Consider the following 17773-nt stretch of genomic DNA (forward strand, 5'->3'; position numbering starts at 1 on the left):
CAGAGGAGGAGCGAAGGCATGTTTGCTGATTAAAAGAAGACGTTATGGTTAACAGTCAAACACACACACATAACACAGTACAATACTTAAAGAGTCTTGTAAACTGCAAAGTTCTAAGAAGCAAAAATGAAAGTACAAGAATAACTTAGCTCAACAATGACTATCATTGTTAGGTACAGGAAAAGAATTCAGGGACTATAAAGAATCTTACTCTAAGTGTCTAGTGTCTTACTTTAAGTCAGTCAGGTTTGGCAGAGAAGTTAGTGGCATAGTGGTTAAAAGTATTATCTGAGGACTTCTATCAAAATATCTGTCCATCAAGATTCCAATTCTATAAATGCAATGGACACTGAAGTGCACGAATTTACATATACCTCAGTTGGTCATTTGCATAGCTATCCCCGCCCCCAATTGTGTGTCACTAGCTAGATTAAGATGGTCATATTTTAGATCAGCTAATTAAGAAAAGGTAGTTTGAAAGGCCAATTCTTTTCTGCACTTTCCCCAGAAAGTCATGGGTAAATTACAGCTTCTCTACATATATATAAAAAGGAGGAGCAGACCAGTCTGACCAACATGGAGAAACCCCGTCTCTACTAAAAATACAAAATTAGCCGGACGTGGTGGCGCATGCCTGTAATCCCAGCTACTCGGGAGGCTGAGGTAGGAGAATCGCTTGAACCCAGGAGGCAGAGTTTGCAGTGAGCCGAGATCGTGCCATTACACTCCAGCCTGGGCAAAAAGAGCAAAAATCCATCTCAAAAACAAAAAGGGGGGGCGGGGGGAGTAAGCTATGCTCAGTGACTCACACCTGTAATCCCAGCACTTAGGGAGGCCAAGATGGGGGAATCGCCTGAGGTCAGGAGCTCGAGACCAGCCTGGCCAACATGGTGAAACCCCATCTCTACTAAAAATACAAAAATTAGGTGGGCATGGTGACACACACCTGTAAGCCCAGCTACTCGGAAGGCTGAGGCAGAAGAATCTCTTGAACCCTGGAGACGGAGGTTGCAGTGAGCCAAGATCACGCCACTGCACTCCAGTCTGGGCAAAAGAGCAAAACTCCATCAAAAAAAAAAAGGAGCAATAGTGTGGCTGGGAAAATACCTTCAGTACAACATGTCCTATCCTCTTCATCCTCTGTTTCTACCACACCACAGCCCTCCCAGTCAATAACCTCAAAAATGATATTCTCTACTTCCCTGTTTATATATGCTATTAAATGTATGATCTCTTTAACAGCATCAACGGGCTCCATTAAGCACTTTGAAATTTAGTAAGTACTTCTCTATCCCATATCTCATTTAATCCTTTCATTTAGGCTTCAATTCTAACAGGTCTTTAAGACATTTAAATCCTACCTTAATATTTCTAAAATTAGACTGCTATATAGTTACCGGGCACGTTTAATGTGACAGTAGCTTTATTTCTCCTACATAACATTATTAAATCAATGGAATATCTTCAAATATGGAATTAAAAACAGAGAACATCATCCCAATTTTTTTAAAAAGTCATATGACAAAAACCATCAATATCGCACTGCTTATATTTCATACCAATTCCCATGCTGTGGAATGAAAAGTATTTATCGAGGTCAATGAAAAATGAATCATTTACATGAGCTAAATAACATCAGTGGGAATAATACATGATGCTAGTGTCAGAAGCTACATAATACTCTATTAATATTGAAGAAAATAATTACATGTGATTGCTATTTCAAAACTGGCTTTTGGGAATAAACTAAAATTTGAAATCCAAAATTTCTTACTTAGGGCTTTTGGATTACATTCAGTATTTCAGAATCCTCCCAGAAGGCAATAAATACTGTATTTATTCTTCCTTTTATGCAGAAAAGAAACATATTCAGAGAATTTCCAAAAGGAAAGTTTCTATTCTTCATAAAACTGACATTCAGAGAAACTGATCTTGTAGAAAATCTTCCAATGTGTGTGTTACTGTTATATTCATTCATAAATATTTTATCCTCAATTTGAAACAGTATGATAGTATTTTGCTTCTCAACCATAGTTTCAAGAGAATGGTGCCTAGGGGAATGCATAAATTTAAATACTCAAGTCAAAATTGTGTGTATGTGTGTGTGTGTGTACGCACACATGCAAAGAAGAGAATACATACAACTGAAACATAAAGAAATGTAGTGATCACCATGAGGAAATGTGATATACTAGAAAAAAATAAACAAGAAAACAAGGACAAAATAAAGCTTAGGAACCATTTAAATCTTATAAAGACTGTCCGCAAACTAACCACCACAAGAAGCCAATTAACAAATCCATAAATACTAAGCACATACCATATAAAAAGATATTGTGCTCAGCATGATAAATAAAAGAATCTCTGGATACTCCTAAATGACTTCTAAAGTTAAATAGTTAAGCACAAACATTTTTGATTTTCAACATAATACAAGTATCATAGTAGACACAGAATTCAGCACACTCCCCAGTCCTCCATCACCATCTAGTGGTAAAACTCACAAAACAGGTGAAGAAAATTCAACTTTTGTCGTATTTACGGCATTTGAATTCACAGTAACACAGTCTAGCACTTTGCTACAGTTTTCCTTTAAACATCTTTATTAATGCTAATATATACAAATGTGTATCATGCAGCTGCCCAGTTCAATGTAATATGGAAATGCTTGAAAAGAATAATTAATGTCGTCAAGTTTTGTTACAGATGTAAAAAAACAAAAACTAACAAGGCTATAATAACACGAATTTCATGGGAAAATGTTACGAATATTGACTGCTCTTTCTAAATTAACTTATAGAAAAAAGATTTTAAATGTATAATTTATCTATAGTTTCAAAAGTACACAAAATCATCAGTAGAATGGAACAGGGAGGAGTAAGACTATCAGTGTTAAATAAAATTTTCCATCAATTTATCAAGAAACTCATAAGAGTCATTTTGAATGCAACTTTCATTTTGAATACTCTTAAAGTTTTCTTATAAGCCACAATGAAAGGAAATCATCTAAAATTATAAAAATGATTTAAAAAAAAAAAAAAAGTCACCCTTAGAGACACACATCTCTTTTTCTCCTTAGTTGGAAACTCAAGATACAGAATTCAATTAGAAATTCCTTTTATTTCAATTTAGGCAAACATTCTTAATAAAAGTAAACTGGCCAACTTCTCTTTGAATTATGTTAGACTACGGTCGCAAGTGGTGGCTCACGCCTGTAATCCCAGCACTCTGGGAGGCCAAGGCAGGCGGATCACAAAGTCAGAAGTTCGAAACCATCCTGGCCAACGTGATGAAACCCATCTCTACTAAAAGAACACAAAAATTAGCCAGGCATGGTGGTGTGCACCTGTAATCCCAGCTACTCAGGAGGCTGAAGCAGGAGAATTGCCCAAACCCAGGAGGCAGAGGTTACATTGAGCCGAGATTGCACCACTGCACTCCAGCCCGGGTAACAGAACAAGACTTTGTCTTTAAAAAAAAAAAAAAAAGAATTATGTTCGAGAATATTCAGTGGTTGTAGTTGGGGCAGACTCCCCAGCAACTCCTAGAATTGAACCACACATCTGATTGATTTAATGAACAAGAATCTGCAAACAGATACCAGGTTTCCCAGAGTCTCCAAGTCTAGGTATAGGTTTAAATGTTACATGCAAGGCTTTCCAACATTCTGGACACATTTACATAAATACATATGCAGACAAACACACAGCACATATAACTGAGGCTAACAAGTTTAGCATAAAGAATGTACATCAGCCCCTTAACCCATGATAGTTTTTAAACAGTCTTGAAAAGTTATATCCAATGCTTAAGATGGTTACTGCTAGCTTAAAGCAAAATATCTTTCATAACATAGAAAGCCATCTGTCAATTACCCAACGATGAATTACCTCTACGTATTTTTCAAAAAGCCTGAACCATATCATACGTCTTTGAATAGTTCTTGACTTCCTCTCGGTATATAACTTATAAATACAGTGTGAGTATCCTTTTCTACACCTTCTATACAGAATTGTCATGTTCCTTTGTAAGTATGAGTCAATTTCCAACATTTTATCCTTTGTGCTTTCCATGTCATGAAATATTTCAAAAATTCCTTAATTGTGAAGTTTCTTGTCAGCATCACTTACTCTGGGATATCTCATCCGTTCATTGTAGATGTTAAAAACTTTGCCTTTACTAAGTTCATCTAACAGCATATTATAGAGGTTTAACCTTCCCCTGATTAGCTATTTATTTCGTAATTCCATATGCCTGTGATTCAAATTTCACTTCCTATATTATCACTTTTCATTTCTCTCCTGAATTTTCATTTTTGTTGGTACACTCTCTTTCAAATATCTCTTTTTGTAAAATGTCATGAGGTTTATTATTGACAAACAAGGAGGCAACACAACTACACACTTTGCTGCCACCTGTGCATGAACTGAATACCAGATGAGCAGTGACCAATCACCAACAGACTTTGAAAGAAGTGAAATCATTGGCCGCTCCTGTATGTTATTTACATGATGATCTGTGAACTGCAGAACTAGCAATTAAGTTTGGTCTTTATGCAACTACTTACAGCTAATATACTGTGGTAACTAAAATGTGGACTGTTGCAGGGAGACTGGTATCATTTAACTAAATCATAACTCAAATATATTTCAGAACTGTGAAATCAAGGACTGCCTGCCTATAAGTGTATATGTAACCGTAATCATAATTCAAAGGAAAAATGGAGAGAAAAATACATAATGACATGTAATGTAACATGTAAATGCTTAGGCACAACTATTTGAAATAATGTCATTCATCCATTCAACATGAAGTGGTAAAATGCTTGGATCTATCCATTTAATTATGTGAATTTAACAGATACAAATATTTGTGACCCAAACACAACTTACATTATTACCATTAGTGATGTGGATTTCCAAAATAAATAATTCTTGACAAGATTCCAAATAAGACTATTTAGTAGACAGTAGCTACATACTTGGAAAAATTAGGCTGGTGTATATTAAACCAGACAAAATACGTTTATATGTAAAATGGACTGAAATTGTAGGCTCAGATATTGATGAACAAGCTTTTCACCCATGGGAAAGTTAATGGGTCACTCCCATAAGCAGCACAGGACAATTCTTCACCATGTAAGAATTGTGCCTCATACTTTGCATACTATAAAGCATTCATGGCCCCAGCCACTGAACACAGGGACAACAAGAAAATATCCTGAAATCAACAAATACTCTCTGGGCAGTAATGCCGACAGTGAGAACCCTGATGGGGATTCCTGAGCCATTTGTGGAAAGACAGAAGAATATGACCAAGGTTTCAAGCAATATAGAAACCTAGACCTCTAGATATCAGTAGGTACCAAACAAATTTGGGAAGGGATAGAGTATTAATAAATAAACAGTAAATATAGGGTAAACTTTTTCTTGGCCACTTCTATTAATCACAAAAAAATGGTAAAAAAAAAAAAAAAAAAAGAAAAGAAAGCAATGATTTCTATAAAGTTTATTATGAAGCTTCAGTAGATGTCTGCTTTGAAGTTTTCTACAAATGCTATTTGAAAGGTAACTATAGATATATAGATATACTTTGCATAGAAACCCCTAAAGTGGCAAGTTAAAAATAGTAATAATGATCAAATCTTACATAATGCTCATCAGTCACTGTCCTACATGCTTTACTTTTTAAAAAACCTTTAAATCGCCACAAGAACCTTATATAGTAGATGTCCTATTGCAGATGAAGACACTGAGGCACATCTAGCTAGGAAGTGAAGTGATGGCGGCAGGTTTTGAAGCTCGGGGGTCTGACTACAAAGTCCATCCTGTCACCAGGACTGCAACACTTTCTGTCTCCACCCCTCCAAGGAGGCCCCTTCCCCCTGAACTGATTTAACAATACCATCATATACCCAGGCCCCCTGAACTAAAAATCTGAGTGCCCTCTTTTCTTCATTCCCATTATCAACCTTCTACCAAATCTTGCCACTCCTCCCCCAGAAATAGACAATGCAGGTCTCTGCCCCGCCTGGCCTGATACCCACTGTAGCTCAACCCCAATGGTAGCATGTCTGGTCTCATGGATAAGAAAGGATTTTGGAGGTGGGCATCCCACTGGATGCCACCTGGACCCCACCTCTTATTTTGTGCCACGCTGAGAGAGGAAAAATAAACCAACTGCCATGATTTACATTGATGGCAATACTACTTGAGGCCTTGATTTTTCTGCTCCTTCCCAGTCTTTTGCATACTCTTTTCTAGAACTTTTAACACTGAATGATAATTTTTTAATAACATTAAAATACCTAATGTCTGTTGAGCACTCCCTACATACCAGCACCTGACTTGTATTAACCCATTTAATCCCCAAAACAAACCCATAAGGAAGTACTAGCATTGCCCCTAATTAGAGAGGAAGAAGTAATTTTCTAAGGCTAGGGTTGAAGCTGGGAAGCCCTCTCAACTAAAGCCTGAAAAAACTGCTTAATAAGTATAACAGATAATATCTAACTAAGAGAATATTAGTTTAAGCCAGTCAATCAATCATACACTTTCAGTCATTTTATTCACTTATAATTATAAAATAGAATGGCTCGCGTAATTTATTGTCAAAACCAGGACACTTTCGAGAGTGAAAGTGTTACTCACTGAGCTGGCACAGCAGGTTTCAACCGGGACTGTGTGAGCAAACAAGAATATATGCCCCTATGTTCACAATACATAGGAAAATATGTCTATGTTAGGACAGCATTACCTAGTAAAACAAGCAGCTTAAGATAAGGAAAAAGAACTCCATGAATCCAGCCATTTCATCAATAAGAAGCTCCCCCTGCTGTGAAGCTTCTTCCATGGAGCTAACACAAACTGGGAACCCCTGGATGCTGGATTAGCAGCTATTCAACAAACATCTCTCATGGATACTTTCTAGGAGCATGGAGAACAGTTTTCTGAGTTAGCGCCTGTTGCTTGAAGTTTTGCTTAATACCACAAGAAGGAACACAGTCCACCCAAGGTGAATATTTGATTGCTTTTGCTTGCAGAAGGAATAAATAATCTAAATTCTAATTTATATTTTTTCTCTACTCCAAAACAAAACTATCAGAAATCTTTCCTAATACTATTGACTGGTAGGTACAAAATTTATGTTCTGTACTGATTTCAAGAGACCTTTAGAGAGAGACACCACATTTGCCTTTCCAAGGCACTGGTCTGCAACTACATGAAAAGCTGATCAGGAGGCAGAGCTAGGTGAGGGCACAGAGTACTCTAACTACAACAGCGGGGTCACAGGAAGTCTGTGATTCTCCTGAGAGAGACTGATGATTGCAAAGCCCAATCAAGTAGAAGGTGGGCTCTGAATAAATCCTTCTATCATAATGAAGTCACAAAAGTGTAACCACACACCGTCACACAGCTCACCTCTCTTAGTTCATTCCTGCTGCTGTAAAAAAATACTTTAAACTGGGTAATTTATAAACAGCAGAAATGTCTTGCTCACAGTCCTGAAAGCTGCTAAGTCTAAGATCAAGGAGCCAACGGATTCCGTGTGAGGTGAGGACTTATTCCTCATGGATGGTGCCCTGTGTCCTTACATTGTGGAAGGCCAAAGGGCCTCTTTTATACAACCACTGATCCCACTCACAAGGGCTCTACCTCATGGCCTAGTCACCTCCCAAAGGCCCCACCTCTTAATACCAACACATTGGGGATTCGATTTCAACATATTTTTTCTTTTATTATTTTTTTTATTTCAATAGGTTTTTGGGGAACAGGTGGTGCTTGGTTACATGGAGAAGTTCTTTAGTGGTGATTTTTGAGATTTTGGTGAACCCATCACCCGAGCAGTGTACAATGTACCCAATGTGTAGTCTTTTATCCCTCGCTCCCTCCCATCCTTCCCCCTGAGTTCCCAAAGTCCACTGTATTATTCTTAGGCCTCTGCATCCTCATAGGTAAGCTCCCACTTATAAGTGAGGACATATGATGCTTGGTTTTCCATTCCTGAGTTACTTCATTTAGAATAATGATCTCTAACTCCATCCAGGTTACTGCAAATGCTATTAATTCATTTCTTTTTATCAACACATAAATATTAGAGGGACACAAACATTCAGACCACAGCACACTACCTCATGACCACTGAGAATCAGACAAGTGAACTAGCATAGCTGTTCCTTAAATGACTCATTCAAAGACTAAATATAAAAATTTGGGCTGGGTACAGTGGCTCACGCCTGTAATTCCAGCACTTTGGGAGGCCAAGGTGAGCGAATCACCGGAGGTCGGGAGTTTGAGACCAGCCTGACCAACATGGAGAAACCCTGTCGCTACCAAACTACAAAATTAGCCAGGCGTAGTGGCACATGCCTGTAATCCCAGCTACTCGGGAGGCTGAGGCAGGAGAATCACTTGAATCCGGGAGGTGGAGGTTGCAGTGAGCCGAGATCACGCCATTGCATTCCAGCCTGGGCAACAAGAGCGAAAACTGTCTCAAAAAAAAAAAGGCCTCACTGATTCTTCATTCTGATTAAACTAACTGGTCCATACATAACAGCATAAGAATAACTGTTGTGCTCGAATTATTAATTATAAAGATATTCAGCTCTCTACAGCATTAACTGCCTAAAACCACAGTTCTAGTCAGGCCACCAAGGAAATTAAATTACCAAGATAACCACACAACCCTCCCACAACCCAGAACTAAAAATAAGTGTGCCTAGCTAAAATCATTTGCTGGCCAGAGATGACTGTTCTACATAATTTCAGGTGTGGCTTATTCTTTGGGTAGAAAAAAACCAAACAAACAAAACTGTACATGTGATCACCCACTGCACTTCCTTTGACTTCAATTAACCCTCAGTCAAGTTCCCTGAAAAGTCAATACCACAAATCTTTCCTTAAACTTGCTGAGGCCATGCTCCTCCCACACATAGTGGCAGGATGAACAAGCAGCAATGTTTATCAGAACAGCTGTGGGAAAGTTTATCTGACAAAAACGAAGTATGTTCCTACATTCCTTAAGTTTCATTCCAGGTCACTCGGGGACTTTCCAAGGCCTTGTTTTCCTAACTTGTCCTATCACTGTATTAAAAAGCTGAGCAGTTAGGGTGCTGAGCAAATAAACTGTCTGATAAAGCAGTATGTCATCCTCTTAGTTACTTGTCCTAAGTTGAATCATTATGCAGGTCAGGGATTCAGACACAAAAAAACCCCACAAAAGGTGTTCAAAAGTGTACAACTACAAGTGATTAGATGATTTAACACACTTGGGATATTATTTAAAATATTCAGAGTCATTGTTCTCAGATAATTTCCATTGTCTCGTTTATCTTTACTTGCAGAACTAGAGCACAGAGTTGGGGAATATTCTCTGTCTTCCCCACATTCCGGTTACAGATATTCAATTAACAAATACTTCTGAGTACCTACTATGGTAGTGAACACCACGGGTACAAAACGAAGCCAGCAAGGATGGCTACGCATGATACAGAAACACAGGCCACATAAGAAGAGTAATGACAACACTGAGGTATTAGGGACATGTCCAAAGATGTGGTGAGTCTTGCAAGCAAATGGGAACAAAAGGAAGATAATGAGAGATGACACATTTGTAAGACCTGAAGGTGAAAAAGAAAATGCTTTCCTCTGCTTCCTCAGCATCTTTCCAAAAAAAAATACTGAAAAGAGAAAATACACACACAAACGTTTTTGTTTTTGTAACAAAGTTCTAAATTCTGATTCTTTGCTATTATCAACCGAGATTCAGTTCTTCTGATTTTCAAGAATTAAACCCAATCTATTGCTAGCAATACAGAAAATCTGTTTGCACACTTCAACTAATTGGGATTAGACAATCAACCATGACTCAATGTTAGTATCCATACCAAAGTGAGGTTTTGTGAACTGCCTATAAAATATAGGCACCTATAATTTTTTAAAAACTGTTACTTCTTTCAATCTACCAGAAGGGGGTGATATTGTACCAGGCATTTGTTTCTCCATTGTAATTATCAGATGAAGGCAAGTGCACAATTGCCAATGACGTCCCATGTCCTGTTACTCATTGCAAGAGGTTTAACAAAAAGGCATTATTTTATAATGCAGTGACTTAAATCACAACTTAATGATATAATTTCTGCCCCCTTTCTCCACTACTCTAAATCAACAAGCTGGTAGAACTGAATGCTTCACATAGAGAAAAAGAAAAAGGCATGTCTGCATTTGATGTTTTCCCATAAGATTACACTTTTTCAATGCATTTTTTCAATTACTTTACTACAAAGCTCAAAAACTTTATGGCACACTAAATTATGAAGTCCTGAGCATGACATTTCGGATCTCCCACATTACGCACTGCTCCACCGTTGCTGGTTTTCCTAACATTAAACCTCGGCTCACATCGTTCTTTTAATACAGTATTAAGTTGACTTTCACCCCCATTCTACAAGTAAAAGAGCCATCCAGCAAGAAGCATTTTGGATGTCAGTTCCTTCAGAGATCCTATAGAGGACAATTTCCAAATATGCTTCCTTTAAACATCCTTGTACACTGTACTTTCATAAAATGTTTACACTAGGCCTTTACCAAAATCCTCTGTATTCTTATCTCAATATCCTTTTATCAACATCCAGTGAGATCCTTTCGGCAGCCATGCCCCCCAACACATACAAAATACACACACAATTATAAATCACTTGCCAGCAAAAAAAAAAAAACTAAATTATATAACCCAGTAAATATCTGCTATGGTTAAAATAAATTCATTGAAAATGTTCATATTTATCTGAAAATCCATCAATAGGTACTAATTAAACAAATTATGGAATACTACAAAGCTACAAAAAAGAATAAGATCTATACAGGGCTCACACGAACAAGTCTCCAAGGGAGCAAGTAGGGACGAGGCTGGGTGCGCTGGTGTCTTATTCACTATGCTCAATAAAGCAACCAGAGACAGGCAGGGGAAGGGCAGTAACAGTGAAGTTGTCTCCGTACTTATTTTAAAGAAAAGTGATTTCAAAAGACATATGGTAACAATTATGCATAGCTGAATTCTGGGGTAAGGAGCAAAATAGGACATTTACGGAATCAACATGTGAGCCAGCCAGTTATTTATGATCTGTTGATGACGGGCTGGATAGAAACTGACTGGAAACAGTTACAGACATATTTGGGGATTACGTGTGTTAAACTCACTCTATTTGTAGTATGAATACACAAGGGATGTTTATATATAACCAGTCCTATTACTAATAAGGCAGGGTCCTGCCTGGAAATGGTATCAGACAATGTGTGGGCACGTGGGGTGGGCTGGGGTGGTTGTCATATCAGGGGTATGTTGAGGGCTCTGAGAAAAAGATTAGTCAGGAGGAAATCCACAATATTTTAATCTAAGGATTCCACAAAAGGAAATGGGAATTCAGAACTATTTAGTATAAATCAAAACACCACAGACAAAAGGAAAATATTGACTATTTTAGATTTTGTTTTTTAAAAGATACTTCATGCAAGGACCAAGCCCTCTATTATTTTAATTATAATGTTGTTATTGGCTATGCTGTATTATGCCTGGTGTCTACTGTTGAAAAGAGTCGTTATCTGTGTTGCTAAAAGTCATAATAAATTTTTTTTTTTTGAGATGGAGTCTCACTCTGTTGCCCAGGCTGAAGTACAGTGGCGCGATCTCAGCTCACTGCAACCTCCACCTCCCAGGTTCAAGTGATTCTCCTGCCTCAGCCTCCTGTGCAGCTGGGATCACAGGCGCACTCCACCACACCCAGCTAATTTTTTTATTTTATTTTATTTCATTTTTGTATTTTTAGTAGAGATAGGATTTCAACATGTTGGTCAGGCTGGTCTGGAGCTCCTGACCTTGTGACCTGCCTGTCTTGGCCTCCCAAAGTGCTGAGATTACAGGCATGAGCCACTGCGCCCAGCCTAAAATATCTAATTTCAAAAACATATGAAGACAGAATAAATACTGTCTGTCAGGCTAAAATACTTTTTCAAACATTAATACTTACTTCCAATTCAAATAAAGGAAAATGTGTACAAGCTAAACTGTGATTTAAGCATATCCACAAAATGTCCAGCACAACCTAAAGACTACTTCAAAGTTCAGTCTCGCCACTTTCTAGCTTAGACAACTCTGAGTTAAATTTTCTGAGGCTCTATTTTCTTACCTGTAAAAAAAGGAATAGTTACTTCTCCAAGGGTTGCCAGGTGTTTTGGCTGTGAAAGGATCTAGCAGGGAGAGAGTACGCTTCAATCAAGTGTATGAGTATGTGCATTTGAGACTTGATCCAATCTTTGCAGATGAGCTTTCCTTTCAAGTGCCTGGCTGTCTGCCCCCTCCCCACCCCTCATCATCCTTGTCCTGCTACGTGCCAATAACACCACTGAACAGAGGTCACAAGCTGACTGCTCACAAGTCAAATACAGTGCACAGTCAGGTTTTATTTTAGCCCACAGGGTATTAGGTCTACACTGGTTTGTAAGGTATTCGATTTAGACACCAACAAATGAAATCAGAGGAGACATATAAGGGCAGTAGCAGTGCACAGGCTCCAGGCTCTGCCAGGGTTTAAATCCCAGCTCCAGCCACCTGATGTAACATCTCCATGCCTCAGTTTCCTTGAGAAAAAGATGAGGAAGAGGAAGTAGACAGACCTACTTTACTCATGGGGTCATTGTGAGTAATCAAGTTAAAACATAGAGTGTTTAGAACAGCACATGTAAATCAGCGTTTCATGTTCTGAAGACACTGGGTCATCCCAAGATGCAGCCCATGACTCTGGCAAGCTTCCAGACACAGCTGACCCCCTCGGTGGGCCCTTTAGCTCTCCACTTCTCCATAATCCCTCTACTCCCAAGTGTCTTACATAGAGTCCAACCCATTTGTACCACCTGCCACGAGGGGACCACCTGTAGGACTATCCTTTTGGCCTTGGACTTAGCAACTCCCGGCATTAAGAGGAAAGCAAGGAGCTCCAGACAAAAACATTATAATGTTCTCCCCAGTCATACTCAATAACATGTATGTGGAACACCCCACAGGGAAGTCAAGAAGCACAAAAGGGACCTGGAACAATTAATAGGTGTTTTTGAGACTGTCAGAGTAAACAGCACCTCCTGCAATACATCAGGGAAGTCTTGAGAGTCTCAGCTTAGAGATATTGTTCATGCCAAACCATCCATATGATCAGAAAAATGTTTACAAGTGGAGGACTCTGCAATGCGCCCTGGTAATAACCAGGCTCTAGCGGCTCCTCCTCACGTCCCATTGTCCTTAAGCTTATTTACCCACCAGATCTCACTGCAGCTGAAGCTAACAAGCCTCTCTATGCACAAAAGTATTCTTAGCCCTTCAATCAAAGCATCAGTGAGGACTACTGGGGCCCTCTGGAGGTCTGAAGAAGAGTCCCTGTGGCAGGGAGACATGGGGAACTTCTCTAAACAAGCTCTGTGTCTCACAGGTATTTGCCAAGGATAAATAGTGACTAGTAAGTCTGTGAGGCAGAAAATAAGAAAATACTCTTCAAGAGGGAAATAACTCTTTGGGTATGTGTTTAGTCACTACTCCATCTCCAATGTTCAGAACACTGCCTCCTACATATCAAGTACGTATAAAGCAACTAGAATAGTAACTGGCATGTCATAAGCCAGTTATAATTATTATAACTGTAAATGTATAGTTATGTTTTTAAGGCAAGCTGAACTTTACTAGCTGTTACTCATAATTTAGCAATGGAACAGCCTAAGTAAATACACTTCAAATGCAGGAGCCTTATAAGGTAAGCTTTTCAGCCCCTTGTTTTCTTTCTTTCTGGTTCTGAGTTTCACACTTTGAAGAGGACTCTGTAGCCATCTTCTGAGAACTTCCAAATCTAATGGCACTAATAGTCAATGGGAAAGACTGTGGAGCACTGCAGGACATCACCAATTATACTACAGAGCCTGAAAGGAACTAAAAATATGAAGACTTTCAAAATAGTAACACAGACAGCACAAACACCAAAATGTTAACACGCGAGGAGTTTATCTGAAGTCCTACTTGTGATCTATTTATCAGTAATGTTCAAATACGGGAAAATTCATGTGGGAAAAATGACAATGCAACTCCTCTTATCTAGAAGATGTAGACACTGGTGTCAAAATACTTCTTTATTCTGTTAATTCCGCATTTCCAGGTAGCTCCAACTACCCATCTCTGCGAGTTATACTGTGAAGGTGCTGACAATTTTCTGTGAGGGTGCTTCAGAAAGAACCATATCTTACACATCAGTTCTCCACCTCATACCACATGTTGAATTTGACAATGGCAAAGGTTAGAAAACCGGTTGTTGACTGGCTGTGCATCAGATGATGTAAGGATGTGGGGAAAAGTAGGAGGAGAAATAAAAAAGCAGGACTGTTTTTGCATTACTGGAGGAAAGGAACTAGCTCAGAAGTCAGCCTGACACCCACAGAGATTAAAACGTCTCTTCCTTCCTCTTTGTTTCCACGTCCCAGTCTTCAACAAATTCTATCTGACCACAGCAGCAGACGGACCCACTATCTGTGGTTTCTGTCAAGTTCCTGATTTTTATCCACAGTTGAAGATGAGCAAGAACTCTGTAACAGTGTCACCTTGGAGCCTGCACTGAGAGGTATTTCAAAATGAGTGAAGCGTGACTCTCACAGATGAAGGCCTAGACGCAGGTAAGGAAACAGCTTTTCCATGAAATGACTTGCATTTATGTGAATGGTGCATGGGAACAGAAAAGATTTCTGAGTTGGACAGCAACAAAGCTAAGGAACACTGAACCATTGCCACTCACATTTTTCTCAGTGGCTTACTTTTTGTTTGACAACTGTAATTGGCATATGAATATATTTCCCTATGCTAATATGGGGCTCCAATACTGAAATATCATTTATGATTATTTAGGATTTTCAATAGTGGCTGTCAAAATATATGTGATGAAGAGATATCAAAGAAAATGTTTAAAAGGTAGCCATCCAGGACAAACATTTCAAAAGCTCGTAAATATGTATTAAAATTGCTTCTCAAAACTACAAAATCGATTAGAATAATACTTACGTCAGTATGTTTTTGTTTGCAATTGTATATATGTACAGATATACAGTTGCATTTACTTGTACATACACTTATATAGGCAAAAGCTTTTATCTTCGTCATTATTAGGGTAAGTTAACCCCCATTAACACCTAATAAAATAAAATGCCTTTAAATTGTAAATCACAAAAATATATGTCCTATGCATAGCAAATATTTGAGTTCATATGCTACTTATTTATAGTCTATGACTAATCAACTAAATTACTTACAATTCTTTAAATATTATAAATTAAATTACATTCAGGAGAATTAGCACAGACCCACAACATCAGCTTATTCAACCAAGCCCATGCAATCCATCCTGTCTATATATATTCTTTTTAACCAAGGACAATCAATCCTATGGAGAAAATGAATCAAAGATCATGCTAGTAAAAAAAATAGTTTGCATATTCATCTTTCTAAAACATACAAACTTGATAATCAGTTTTAGCACTAGAAGAAAAACCTAGCCATTAAGTTAAAAAGAAAACAATGTACTCAGAAAATACCAATGGCATATTTTATGATTTGTAAACATGCAATGAATTTTATATTTTGATAAAATTTATGAATACTATATATACAAACAGGCATACAATTGTGCACACACAATTAACACACTGGTATATATGAATGAACTGTATATTGCCATGTCTGGCAAAAAAAAAAAAAAAAGGGGGGGGGGGGGGGAGGCCAGGAATGGTGGCTCACACCTGTAATCCCAGCACTTCATGAGGCCAAGGTGAGTGGATCATTTGAGGTCAGGAGTTCGAGACCAGCCTGGCCAACATGGTGAAACCCTTATCTCCACTAAAAATACAAAAGTTAGCCAGGCAGTAATGGTGCATGACTGTAATCCCAGCTACTGAGGCGGCTAAGGCAGGAGAATCGCTTGAGCCTGGGAGGTGGAGGTTGCAGTGAGCTGAGATTAGGCCACTGTACTCCAGTCTGGGCGAGAGAGTGAGACCCTATCTCAAAAAAAAAAAAAAAAAAAAGTGGGGAGATTCCAAGGTACTCAAAGCATGAAGACTCAGGGGAAGTGGGTACAGTGCAGAGAAAGAAGTATAATTTGCCTACTTCACAGCTGAAGCAGGTACAGAGGGTGTGACTATCCTGAGCAAGGCCACCCAGCTTATCTACCCGGGAGCCTTGAATCCTCTGAGCACAGGGAGGACGCCTTCACTCCATTCACCATGGGTGGCTCCTGCAGCCCACAGGATTCCAATCAGCCCAGCCTCACTATAGGTATATCCACTCCCTGCCCTTCCACCAAGCCACCCAGTCACCATCACCATGTCCTTCAATTTTCCATCCTCTTCAACCATGTATTTTTAGGATACTATTTAAAATTCCCCAGCTATAAAAATGTTTTATCTAGTACCATGTACATTTACTTTGAGAAAAAGTTATAGCTAAAAACAAATGATTATTAATTATTGCTAACATGTTTAAACAGAATACAAGTGGACAGGAAAAGGGGAAAGGAGTAGGGAAAAAAGCCTCTCGATGTCAGGAGTGCCCCTCCTCCCCACCTTATCTGTAAAACAGCACTGTAAGGATTAAATCAGATAATATTTGTAAAGTATTTAACACAGTGATGCAGCTATGTGTTGTTTAACAATGGAGACACATTCTGATAAATACATCCTTAGGTGATTTCACAGTTGTACACACATCATAGATTATAATTACATAAACCTAGATGATAGAGCACACGCCATTATACAACTCATTATAATCTTATGGGACTACAGGTGCATATGCAGTTCGTCACTGACCAAGATACCATTATGCAGTGCATGACTGTATGTATAAAAAGTATTCAGTAAATAAGGTCTGACATCATTATTTTCATTATAAAAACTAATTTTATCAAGGTAAATGTTTATGTAATTAGATATCAGACTACTTAGAAACATAATTCAGATATTTCAATACCTTTGTAGATCAAAACAGGGAAAAATATAACATAAAACTAGCTACAATATTGCTTTTCAAACTTTAACCCACATCAGAATCACCTGGAAGGCTTGTTAAAACACGGTTCCCTGGGCTTTATCCCCCCCAGAGCTTCTGATTCAGTGTGACTAGGCTGGGGCTTAAGAATTTGCATTTCTAGCAAATTCCCAGGTGAGGCTGAATGCTGCTGACCTGAGACACACTTTGGGACCCACTTATGTACAGAGGAATTCCACAGTTGCATTTGCCTTACCAACAAAACTGTCTACAAGTTCCTCATTCAATCTAAGCTAATTAGTGAGCAAAATAATGAATAAATGCTTAAAAATAAAAACACTATATTATCCCCATGATTAAGCATATTATTTATGACCAAAAGAAAAAAAAAGGAAGATTGACAGATATTTCCTACTACACCTATGATGCTTCTAAAGTGCTGAACAGAAGAATACTGTTCCCTAGAGTAACGTTCACTCTATAAAGTGCTTCTAGAGTGAATTTAGATGTCGAGGCTTCCCTAAGCCTAAGGCTCTGAGAACTCAGAAGTCATCAGGTTTATTCCATTTGGCTCCAGGATTTCCTTAAAAGTTAGGTCGGTCACAGGTGAGCTGTTTCAGCCTCCCAGTGTGAGCGGTCTCTACAATACCAAAAACAGACCAGTCCAGGAAGTAGGCTGACGCCAACACAAGCATATTCTGCCATCGTCACG

At 38.5% G+C, this 17773-nt stretch overlaps 2 protein-coding genes across 8 annotated transcripts in view; one reads left to right on the top strand and one right to left on the bottom strand.

The window, feature by feature from the left end:
* MED12L (mediator complex subunit 12L) overlaps positions 1-17773 on the bottom strand; it is a 341626-nt gene that overhangs the window by 142870 nt on the left and 180983 nt on the right. The window lies entirely within an intron of this gene.
* The window catches only part of P2RY14 (purinergic receptor P2Y14), a 61812-nt gene continuing 58381 nt past the window's right edge, over positions 14343-17773 (top strand). The window contains exon 1 of one of the 2 annotated variants that reach the window (XM_009201514.4): positions 14343-14702. The gene's annotated coding sequence lies outside the window, so the exon portion shown is untranslated. The remainder of the gene's footprint in view (positions 14703-17773) is intronic. The other variant, XM_003894947.5, reaches the window with a different exon arrangement.

This window comes from Papio anubis, chromosome 2 (genome assembly GCF_008728515.1).
Source record: "Papio anubis isolate 15944 chromosome 2, Panubis1.0, whole genome shotgun sequence".
NCBI classification, from domain to species: Eukaryota; Metazoa; Chordata; class Mammalia; order Primates; family Cercopithecidae; genus Papio; species Papio anubis.